The sequence below is a fragment of the Peromyscus eremicus genome, chromosome 19 (genome assembly GCF_949786415.1).
Source record: "Peromyscus eremicus chromosome 19, PerEre_H2_v1, whole genome shotgun sequence".
Classification (NCBI taxonomy): Eukaryota; Metazoa; Chordata; class Mammalia; order Rodentia; family Cricetidae; genus Peromyscus; species Peromyscus eremicus.
Genome location: NC_081435.1, coordinates 16,902,460 through 16,915,035, shown reverse-complemented (window position 1 = coordinate 16,915,035; position 12,576 = coordinate 16,902,460).

Below are 12,576 nucleotides of genomic sequence, written 5' to 3'. Positions count from 1 at the left end.
TGCTTACAATGAAGGCTTACAAACTATGCTTGACTCAGGTAGACCAGTACAGTGGTTATGAGAAAGGAAATCCTTGAAGTGGCAGGCTTAACATTCAGTCATTAAAAATTGTGCAAAATTTATATTCATAAAGAATGAAATAAACATATTAAAAATACCTGAATATAGACACAATTGTATTTGCATCTGAAAATTGTTCTTTTTTAAGATTCATTTTTGTTTATTTATTCATAAGTTTAGTTAGTTTTGTTTTGAGTATGTTTGCCTATATGCATGTATCTGTACTACATGGGTCTTATATCAACTGAGGCTAGGCCAGGGTATTTGATGCCCTTGAAAGGGTGTAAGAGACAGAAGAACAGTGAGTTTCTTGAGCGATTGTGTCCCTAGGAATTTCAGAAGCTACACTGTAAAGTCTCACCAACATGGCTGCCTAAATAAAAGCTGAACTGGGGCAACAACTGATGTGCTAATGGAAACAAGGAGAATCCTTTGAGGGTTCATAGCTAGGGAACAGCCCACCAGTTGGTTATTCAATGTCAAATGCTCAGCCCTGAAAAACCTACATACATGCTAGTAAAATTAAACAGACTGAGCATGTTATATTTAGAAATATATGTGTACATACATAAACATATATGCATGTGATAGTAATTAATAAAAAAAGAGGCCATGAATTTGAAAGAGAGAAAGAAGGTATGTATGGGAGGATTTGCAGGGTAGAAATGAAAGGGGGAAATGATATAATTACAATATAATCTCAGAAATAAAAGAAATAATAAAGAAAGCAATGTTAGTAAATGTAAGAGTTTCAATTTATGAATGAACGAACAAAAGTCAAAGGTATTTTAGCAAAAACCAGATATTCTTAATAAGGCTTAAAAAATGTTTGACATCATTAATAATCAAAACAGGTAACTAATATGAGGTTTAATATTAGAAAAGATGCATTAAAGGAGTATGTAAATTTCTTATTAATCCCATTACAGAGGGTGATTCAATGAATGGTCCCTGTTCTCAAATCCATAGTACCATGACATATGAAAATAGTGATCTTTTCCATATTTATATTCATTTAATCCCTTTCTTTTGCCCTATTGCTCTGTCTAGTTCTTCAGTTACAGTATCAAAAAGGAGTTGGGGTAGTGAACATTCCTATCTAATCATGACTTCGGTAGGATTGCTTCAAACCAAACATTTAGAATGATTTTGGTCAAGGGATTGTCATATATAACTATTATAGTTGAGATATGTTTTCTCTAATCCTACATTTGCTAGTACTTTTATCATGAAGACATGTTTGATTTTTGTCATAGTCTCCCACCAATACCACTTTTTTTTTTCTGCAATGAGCCTTGGGCCTTAGGTATGGGAGCTAAAAGTAAAAGTAAAAGTAAAAAATATCAAAATTATTATCACTTTCAGAGTTTAAAAATACTACTAGTTTTTTTCAAATTTTTGAGAAATAAAAGAGATAATAAGTAGAATGGCAATAAATGGCCTTGAATTTAATGTATAGTAGTAGAGATATTTTTTCTAAAACAGTTGTGTATACAGTATAATACATAATATAAATACTATTTGCTATTATTAGGAGGAAGAATAAGACAAATCAAGAAAATACTGGAAAAAAATCAGGTAGGAATCTTATCTCAGATGAAAAATTACATGCATATTAGATCTAGAAATAAGATGACATTATTTGAAAGACAAAAACATTTAAGACATCTACAGATGAATACCAAAATAAACAGCTATTAAGTAAAAAAAAAAAAAAAGATGATGCAGAAAGACAATAACATGCTTTCAACTGCCAATTTTAGATCTCTGTACTTAAATGTTGACCAAAATTTGAAAGTACAAAGACAAAACAAAACAAAATAAACAGTTGGGAACAGTTCAATGGGTTTGTTAACATACTAATATCTTGGGTAGACTAAGAAGTGTTAGAGCCTTCACTTTCTTAACTAGGTTTATTCCTAGATACTTTAGTCTTTTTGAGGCTATTGTGAATGGGAGCATGTCCACAATCTCCATCTCTGTATACTTCTTGTTGTATAGAAAAGCTACTGATTTGTACAAGCAGATTATGCAACATGTCATGTTGCTAAATTTGCTCAGTGTTCCTAGTTTTCAAGTAGAATTTTGGGGTCTCAGTTAATGTGTTCCTTCTAGATATCCATTCATCAGTTTGTAATAAGGAATATACATGAAAATATCTCTTAATGTCACCAGTCCTTTGCCAACATTACATGCAAATACTGATGAGGCATGCAGTTGGCATGCAGTTGGGGAGTACTAGAGTAGCATTTCACATTTACTAAGAAGCTAAAAAGCAAAGACAATGATATAACACATCAAGGTTACTGCATGGATCAGTAAATATATTGAAAGTTGTGCAATAATAAATTAAAATCTTATTTAACACTTTCCCATGTATTATAGAAAGTTAACATATAAAAGTTAAGTATATTAATCTTTACAACATTGTCAGTGTATAACTCTTTTTTAATGGAAAACTTTCTAAGTTTTAAAGTTTTAAAAAGCTTCAATTTCTACAGAAATTTCAAGAGCTATTAAAATAAAATTTGTGAGATATTTCTAGAATATCACAGTTAAAAACTGAAGATTTATTCCTTTTTCAGTAAAATGTCTTAAGACATATAATTTGTTCAAATACACCTTCTGATTTTTTAACAACTATTTTCTTCCTCCTACAAAATTACTAAGCTCACATTCTTCACATGACAATACAATACACACATATACCTGCAAACATATATAGAAAACCCAAACAAGTCCTGTATCTTCTCAAATCAGAGATTCTTGAGAAAACTTAAAATAAAAATCAAGTAGTCTATTTATTTGCTAAATATGATCAAATGTACAAAACCCTTAAGTGAATAATTTATATTTTCTACGTCCTCAAATTATTGTGACAATATGAGTTATAGATGATGATAAATACACATAGAAACTGGAGAAGAAAAAAACCTGATAGACACATTTTAATGAACTTGCACATTGACTTTGACACAGATAAATATGTAAATAGGAAATAAAAGAGTTGTTACTCGGTTAGCTCCTTAAGGAAAGAGACAAGATAGCACAAACCCCATGTAAAGTCTGTCCTGTAGTGCCTATGCTTTGCCAATGGTGGGTCACAAGAGCATCCTTTGCTGTGAAAGATGGCATAGTAATTGTGGGCTCTTCAATAAGAAACATAAAATGCAATCATGAAACAGCCTCCAGAACCACTCAGCTGGAAATGCTGAGATGCATTCTGCACCAGAAAATAACAGCTGTCTTCAAAACAGCTTCTTATTGATTAGGGACCAGGGCAGCCCATCTTTAAGGCTTGCTCTTTGGAAACTTCACAGAGTTGTTTGTCATCTGGGGAACATGTATAACTTGCTTTAGAACAAAATGCATGTAACGCTAAAATAAATGCTAAGATTAAGAATCAGGACACTTGATTTTTTTTTCATGTCTCATGTCAATAGTAAGCTTGTTTGGTATCCCCCAACGTCCTCTTAGGTAAATTTCCTGTCCATAACTAAGAACCACCAGCTGAGGATCCGAAAATATATACTTTAGTATCTACAATAACTTGTTGCAAGGCTAGGAATATCATCTACTTGCTATGTCCCAAACATTCATCAATATTCTATTGGATGTGTTAAAAATATAGCTCTGGACCATCCTTAGACCCAGAACCTCACATGTCTTCCCCATTTTAGTGAATAAGCATGACATTGCTCAAGCCCCAAATGTAGACAAGCTAGTTTCCCGTAATAATTAATTCTTGAGGACAGCCTGCCAGTTTTACCTCAAAAGTATAAGTGAACTCAGCCCCCCCTTTTTCTACTGTTATGTCCACACATTTTCTAAAAGACAGCTGCTTTCTATTTTCTACTTTCCTTTTCATTACCTCTTTAGTTTGTTCAACTTCCATTTGGAAAACACACTGATCTCTTTTATAACTTTAACTAAAATATAATTGCATAAATTTCTTTCTTCCTTTTCCTTCTCCAAATCATTCTGTCACCTTTTCATTCTCTAATGCATAACATCTTATTCTTGAATGTTATTGCGATGTACAGTTATATGTATATGTATGCACAAATATGTAAATGAAACCTGATGAATCCATTAGTCTTGTTTTTGTGCATATGGTTTCTGAACTCAACACTTTGATTGAATATAACTAGTTAGGGAACTCATACCTTGGAGAGGCTATTTCTATCTCCTAGCGGTCGTTAATTGCCTACAGATCTCTGTCTAGAATGGGAACTCATGAGAGTCCCTCCCCCTTCTGTTTAGCATGTTTATTGATATTACCATTGATCAGAATTTGTATATGTAGCAATTCATATGTAAGACTGTTTCATTGCAGGCATCCTGGTACTCTGGTTCTTACAATCTTTATGCTCCCTCTTCAGCGATGTTCCCTGAGCTTTAACATACAGGAGCTGTGATGTAGATGTAGTCATTGCATCTGGGATGCCCATCAGATCTGATGATCTCTGTATCACACTGATATTTTAACAGTAAATTGATCTGATTTCTTCTTTTTTCTTTTTAAAAATATTCTTGGTTATGTTTTAGAGTTGCATAAGTTATATTTTGAACATACTCATTATTCATACCATCCTCCAACTCCTCCCAAATCCACATTTCATTTTATACCCACACAACTTTATATTCTCATTTTTTTAAACCCATGAGTCCTTTTAGTGCTATCTATAGACTTTTAGGGGTTTGGAAATCTTTGCATTGAAATCAGTACTAGCTATAACTATATCAGAAAAATTAATAACTCTTGACTTAACAAAATCCTTTTACAAAGTTTTTATTTATGCCACTTCAATATTTCCTACCAATTTAACTTCATTTCTACATCCTAACACTCCCTGATGTTTTCAGCATAGTTATGATGGTGATTGCCCATTTTAAAATGTCATAGTGTTTTTAGCACAGTGATGGTCATTATTTCTCACACTAACACTCTCACGATTTTGTCAGCATAGTCATGACCATGTTTTACCAACATCCAGTTCTCTTCTGAATTCACATAAGTGAAAAGCCTCATCAAAGCCTTGCTGTTAAATAGACAGATTTTTGGATGTGAGATAAGAATATCTCACTTCTAAGAGAAATTTGAAAAAAAAATATCTAAAAAGAAAGAAAGAAAAGAAAAGAAAAGATTCCTCCATGAGATTTTCTGGACTCTGTTTTCTTTCTCTTGCTACTTATAAAGCCTTGGTATTAATCATGGTACAGAAAAAGCATGGGAGGCTTCCAGTCAGGTAATGCTTAGGCCTATGATCTTACATGACCTGATAAAGTAGAAAATCTGCAGGACCTTTTGAATAAGTACTTTCAGAAGTAATCTTTCATGTGATAAACCAGCTTCAGTAAAGCCTTTCTTAAATAATGTGCCACTAAGAATTTTACATAAATTATTGCCTTTACTAACAAATTATTCTTTTATAACCTCATCTTACAATTTTTAACATTTAAATTTTAGCTTAGAAATAATGTCTTAGGAGAAAAATCAACAGAACTAAACTGCCAAATTAGCCTCACCCCCTGTCATTTAAAAATTACCACTCATCAAAATCCTCTGTGTATATCTATTTCATATTTTAAGAATTCATTTATTTACTGATTTGTTTGCTCATTCTTGGTATCTCCTTAGTCTCTGAAAAACAACCTTAGATTTTCCTGTCTGTTTGTTTTCCTGTTACTATTTCACTGTAGCATAGTGCATAGAAAATAAGCAAGCATCTTTCCTTAAGTAATTACCAGATTAGGAATGACTATTGCTCAGATTTTCATATTAAACATTTTTACTTTCTGATGTTACTTTCATGGAATCCAAGTAACAAACGGAGCTAAGAGCAAAGTAGGTGCCTGTAATATCAATTTATTTGCTTTATCTAGATCTTGAAGGATTGTTTTCAGGTTATGAGCAGTGATTGAGCACTGGAGTACTGTGCATGAATGGTGGGAAACTTTAGAAGGAAGGTTTGTTCTCCCCCAAGGGGCTTTCATAATAGTAGAGAATAGAAATTCATATTTAAATACTCATAAAACAACAATTCCCTACTATAAGCCACAACAAGTGTCCCCATAAATACTACGCACATAGATTAAGTGTAAGATGTCTGCAGATACCACTCGTGGATACTACAGGATGCATGAAATCGCTGAAAGTGCTTTGATTTTGGGAGGACAAGGAAAACATGAGATAAAGATCACTACGGCTGTTTTTCTGCCTTATGATGTTAATTAAATGTCAATATGCCCTTCTCTTGAGATGGTCGGGATTAAATTTATATTCTCAGAGAAAGGCTGAATCAGGAAGTTGATGTTACCTGTGTAAGCATCCCCCCTTTATTTGCAAAACTCCCAGGAGTTATTTTATGATTACATATTTTTTTAAAATTATTTAAAATTGCAATTTGTAAAACACACTGTGTACATTTTCTGTGAGTGATAAATTTTCCAGTTTCAAGGACTTAACATGGTTGCATTTAGGGTTAGGTATCTTCTAATGTTCTTTGGTACAATATTAAAATTAAATCTCTCTTTCAGTGGGAATTAAAGTATTTATTTAAGAGAAAATTCTACGCATTTATAAAATGAGATTTTTTTATGGATAATCTAAAAGAAATCCAACAGAAAATCTCAACAACATGCAATAGTTTTTTTTCTTTTCACATTTTTTATTTTTTAAAATAATTTATTATGTTGCTTTTATCTTAAAATATATCCCAACCGCAGCCTCCCATCTCTCCCTTCTTCTTACCACTCTCCCCCTTTTCCTTCCCCTAGATCCACTGTTCATCCATTTCCTTTCAGAAAACAACAGGCCTTCTAGGCACATCAGTAGATTCAGCATAGCAAGATGCAATGAGTCTACACAAAAATTCTAGTATCAAGGCTGGACAAGGCAACCCAGTAGGAGGAAGTTCCTACATGCAGGAAAAAGAGTCAGAGACACCTCCACTCCCATTTTTAAGAGTTCAGCAAAAAACCAACTAAATAACCATAGCATGTATGCAGAGGGCCTGGTGCAGACCTTGCAGGCTCTGTGGTTGCCACTTCAGGCTCCGTGAGCCCCTCTGAGTCCTGCTTAGTTGATTCTGTGGGTTGTGTTCTCCTGGTGTACTCAACCTCTCTGACTCCCAAAGTTCTTCCACCCCTTCTTTGGAGTTTCCAGAGTTCAACCTAATGTTTGGCTGTGGTCTCTGTATCTGTTCCTATCGGGTGCTGAGGGAAGCCTCTCAAATAATAATTGGGCTAGTTACTGATCCTGTGAGTATAACAGAGTATCATTAGGAATCATTTCATTGACTGTTTCTTTGTTTGTGTATCAGTTGTGATTTGTTCTACCCTAGTTCTCTGAGCTGGGCACCTTCTGGATCCTAGCCATCTAGGCCATGTCAGGCACGGTCTTCATATTGTGGAATGGGCCTCAGGTTAGACCAGTCTTTTTTTGTCCGCTTCCACAAGCCTGAGTCACCTTTGCCTCAGCACATCTTGCAGGCAGGGAAGAAGGTGCGTCACAGATTTTGTGGCTATGTGGATGTTCCAGTTCTACCACTAGGAGTCTAGCCTTGATACAGAAGATGTCTGGTTCAGGCCCCATATCCTCCATTATAAGAAATCTTCGCTAGGTTCAACCTCATAGGTTCCAGGAAGTTTCCACTGTACTAGGTTTCCATATTGTTCCCTAAATGCCCACCTGTAGACAAAATTCTAAACAGTCTTAGTAAATAAGAATCACAGAGCCAAATGCAGAGGAAATAGCCAAAGAGATCAGAGCAATAGTCATGACTAGACCTATTTTAGTCTTCTCTCCTCAAATTCTGTCTAAAAATTCTACCAGAGAACTCCGCCAGCAAATAAACACCTTCAGCAATGTGGCTGGATACAAAATTAACTAAAAAAAAAATCACATATACACAAATGACAAATGGAGTGAGAAAGAAATAAGGAGAACAACACCCTTCCAAACAGCCACAAACAATGAACAATATCTTGGGGCAACCCTAACCAGGGACGTTTAAGACTTGTATGAGAAAGGTTTCAAGTCTTTGAAGAAAAAAATTGAAGAAGCTATAAGAAGATGGAAAGATCCCCCATGCTCATGGAGCCTTAGAATTAACTTAGTAAAAATGGCCACCCTACCAAAAACAATCCACAAATCAATAAATCTTCATCAAAATTCCAACACAGTTCTTTATAGAACTTGAAAGGACAATACTCAGTTTCATGTGGAAAAACAGAAAAACTCAAGATAGCTTAAACAATTCTAAACAATAAAAGAACTTCCAGAGGTATCACCATCCCTGATTTGAAGCTGTGCTAAAGAGCTGTAGTAATAAAAAAAAAAAAAAAACTCATGGTACTGGCATAAAAACAGACATATCAATGGAATCGAATTGAAGACCCAGACATAAATCCACACAGATAAGGACACCTCATTTTTGGTAAAAATAAAGGAAGAAATACAGAGTGAAAAAAAAAAGAAAGCATCTTCATCAAATGATTCCGGTCTAACTGGATGTCAGTATGTAGAAGAATGCAAATAGATCTGTATTCATCACCCTGCACAAAATTCAAGTCCAAGTAGATCAAAATCCTTAACATAAAACCAGATATACTGAATGTGATAGAAGAGAAAGTAGGGAACAGCCCTGAATGCATTGGTATTGGAGACAATTTCCTAAACTTGCAGCATTTAAGGTCACTGAATTATATGTAATTATGTAAAGTCTTAGAGCCCCATTTCTGTGTCAGTAATTATCTATTCAAAAGTAGTCCTGGAAGCATGAGCAGTTTCAGGAGTGCCTAACAATTAATAGTATTGACAGAGATAAACCTGAAAATTTCTGTCAAGAATTCTGAGTGCTAAGACAAGTCTCCTAAAGATGGGAGGAAAGTGCTGGTTTCAATCAAGAGAGAGTGCGAGAGGGAGAGAAATTAGTTGTGCCAGAAGGTATCATGTTATCCCTGCATCAGGAGAATTAGAGGGGGTTGCTGAAGCATCCACTTCTTCTTTTCTACACCTAACCTGTACAATTCATTCTCCCAATATAGGGACATTTGTAACCAACAGTTCTTAAGATGTGGGTCATAAAGGAAAATGAGGACTCAGACATTGTGACTAAAAAGTAATCTCAGACTTATTCACAAATTAACATCTTTAGAGGCTCTCTAAGCTGTGGAACAGGGAAGTAGCATCCAACACAGAGGGTAGTTATGGAGAGTGGAGACAACTTCACTGAGACCCAAGGAAGAGCTCAGTGGAGTTGTCAGGACAGGGCAGTTCGGAGATGAGATGAAGAGAGACATTTCTGCATCTGCAGACTTGAGCACTCAGCTGAAGACGTAGATCTGAGTGTGCAGTGATTAGTATAGTGTTAGTATAGTATTAGTATAACTGATAGTCCCAGAATTCTATAGTCACAAATTTGTCTAAAAATTAACAGAAAAATGATTCTTAAAAAATGAATAACATTAAAAGAATATATACAAAAACCTCAAGAACAAATCTATTAAAGAAATTATTACAGGGAGAAGGGAAATGACATTACTTGTGGAAATATGTGCTTCAAATAAACATGCAACAGCAAAAACAGTATAAAGAAGCATCAATATAGAAGAACAACTTCCTGTTTAAATCTTGAGGAAAGTTCAGAGGTTAAAATTAATGATGCACTGTTGGCTGTCCTGTGATGTGAAATAAAACATTGACAATAATACAAAAGCTGGAAGAAATGACAGTCTAAAAGTGGGAAGTCCTTAGACTTTCTAACAAGTGACATGATCTACTATATGAGAAAAACCATGATCAATTGAAAATGCATAGTGTATTGTTAAATAAAAAGGCTTCAGCTATCACGGAACAATGTAGAAAGGAGAGAATAATTTAAAAATAGTTAGAAGATGTTTCCAGCATCAGGGTTGACCATTGTTGTTCACTGGGATAAAGGCATATGCCATATTTGTATTTGTGTCATTTTTGAATGAGCTTACAAGATAAAACCATTAAATTTATAAAAGTTATAAATAGTTTGAAATTGAATGGTAAGAAGTTGATTTTTCATCTTTGGAGATTTTATTAATTAAGCAAGTAAATGCCCTGAACAAAAGCAAAAAAAAAAAAAAAAAAGGAAAAAAGAGCAGTGTCTGTCTGCCAGGAACATGATCATGTAGCCACACTTCCATGTTGCCAAAGCCTCAAGCTAAGCAAGCAAAGCACAAATGAAATCAAATGTTATAACCCAAAAGCAGGAGTGAAACTCAGCCTCCCTAATGAGCTATTTGAATATCATTTCTCACTAGCAAGGAGACAAAGATTCCTCGACACATGGAAACAAGTGAAGCTATGGAGATGGCCTGAAAAATAGTTAATTAATGTGACCTAATTATGTGTGATACATAGAGACTACACACACACACACACACACACACACACACACACGATCATGTGCTTCTTCTAGTTCACAGGGAACAAGCAGTCACTATATGTTAAGGAATATATATATATATATATATATATATATATATATATATACATACTAAAATATCTTTCCATAGTACAAATAAATGAGAAATAGATATCAAAAACAACTAGGAAATTGTGTACTGCTTAGAAAATAAAAAAACATCTTTCTAATATACTCATGGTTTGTAGGACTATAAAAAAGATTTATATTATTTACACATACATTTAGAAAATATTATTTGAATAGACTATAGTAATAATTGAACAAATATATATATATATATATATATGAATATATGAAATATAAAATCTCAGTTTTACTTTTGATTTTAATACAAGTTTAGGGTCAAGGTGGGAAATAACTAGTTATTTTGAGATCTTTTATGCTTTGTCCAATGTGGTTATGTAGCTAATTGATAAAGTGCCTAGTTGAAACGTCACAGTTGGCTTTCATATTGGGTGTTTCAAATATCATGCTGTTATTTTCTTCTGACTTTTTATTATAAAACTGAACATTTATCTTGCACTGTTCCATGGGTTTTGACAACTGGTGTGTGTTTGTGTGTTTGTGTGTGTGTGTGTGTGTGTGTGTGTGTGTGTGTGTATCAATAAACACATACATACAACCTACTTAGTATTGGACGGGCTCTTCCCTGGGGAAGACCATTTCTCCTACCCTCAGTTTCCTTTGTTCCCTGTAGTTCTTTGTCTGGTGTTGAGACCTCCTGAGCTTCACCCTTCCATGTTAGCATGCCTATTGGTGGTGTCCTTGTTTCAGGGAATGTTTAGTTTCATAGAATGTTACAGAAAAATTTAAAATCACAAAAATATTTAGTTTCTAAGTTGACAACTTTTCACTGAATGGGATGTCCTTGAAATTAACGTTGTAATGCATGCTGTGTGAATCAGTAATGTATTCCTGTTCATTGCCGAGTGATAGTTCACTGTACGAATGTGAAGGAAATGTATGTATTTACTGTTGAATGATACATGGATCTCTTCACTGTTTTGTTGGCTAGAAATAATGCTTCTGGAAGTATTTTGTTTTTTGTTTGCTTTTAATTAAATTATTTATTTACTTTCCATCCCAAGCACAGTTTCTCCTCTCCTCTCCTCCCATACCCTCTCCCCACCTCTCCTCTCACCACTCTCTCAAAGTCCACTCTTCCTTTGTTTCTGTTCAGAAAGGGGCAAACCTCCCATAGGTATCAGCAAAGCATGGCACATCAAGTTGCAGTAAGACTGAGCACCTCCACTTGTATTAAGGCTATGCAAGGCAACCCAGTATGAGGTATAGGTTTCCAAAAGCCAGCCAAAGCGTTAGGGACAGCTGCCGCTCCCACTGTTAGGAGTCCAACAAGTAGTTTTATAACATATATTTTTATCATCATAGTGGATAAATAAAAGTGATATTACTAAATGACATGAAAACACATGTTTAATTTTGTGCAAATCTGCTTCATTGATCGTCTGTGTCTGTGACTTCAACTAATACACACATTAGTGTTTGAAAGGCAGGCACTTTCTTAGGCCATCTCCCATCACTTAAAATTAATAGCCACTCTTAATTACTCCAACACAGATTAATTTACCAATTCTTAATTTATACTGAGAATTTTGAGAAAAATGTAGAAAAATTCTTGCCATCCGCAAATACATTAAACAATTACATCTGCTCACATATTTTGCTTATCTTTTTGATTTGTTCTGTTATTCATAAGATTTAAATTTTATTTAATATATTCCAAATAAAATGCTTATCAGATATTTGATTTTTCAATTATTTTATAGCAGTGTTCCTATTTCACAAGTCATTTTAACAATATCTTTAACTAGGAAAAAAGTCAATTATTTTATGAAAAGATCAATTTGATAATACCAGTCTATGTATAAATTAACCATTCTCAACAGCTAATATATTTTTCCAATATTTTAGTAATTTGTCATTTTACATGTTGTTTCTACATATATAATTTATAGTTTTAATTAAGTAAAAATGTGCTTCCAGGTGTTTTCTATGTTTTATGAGTATCTTACTATTATAGAACTTAAGA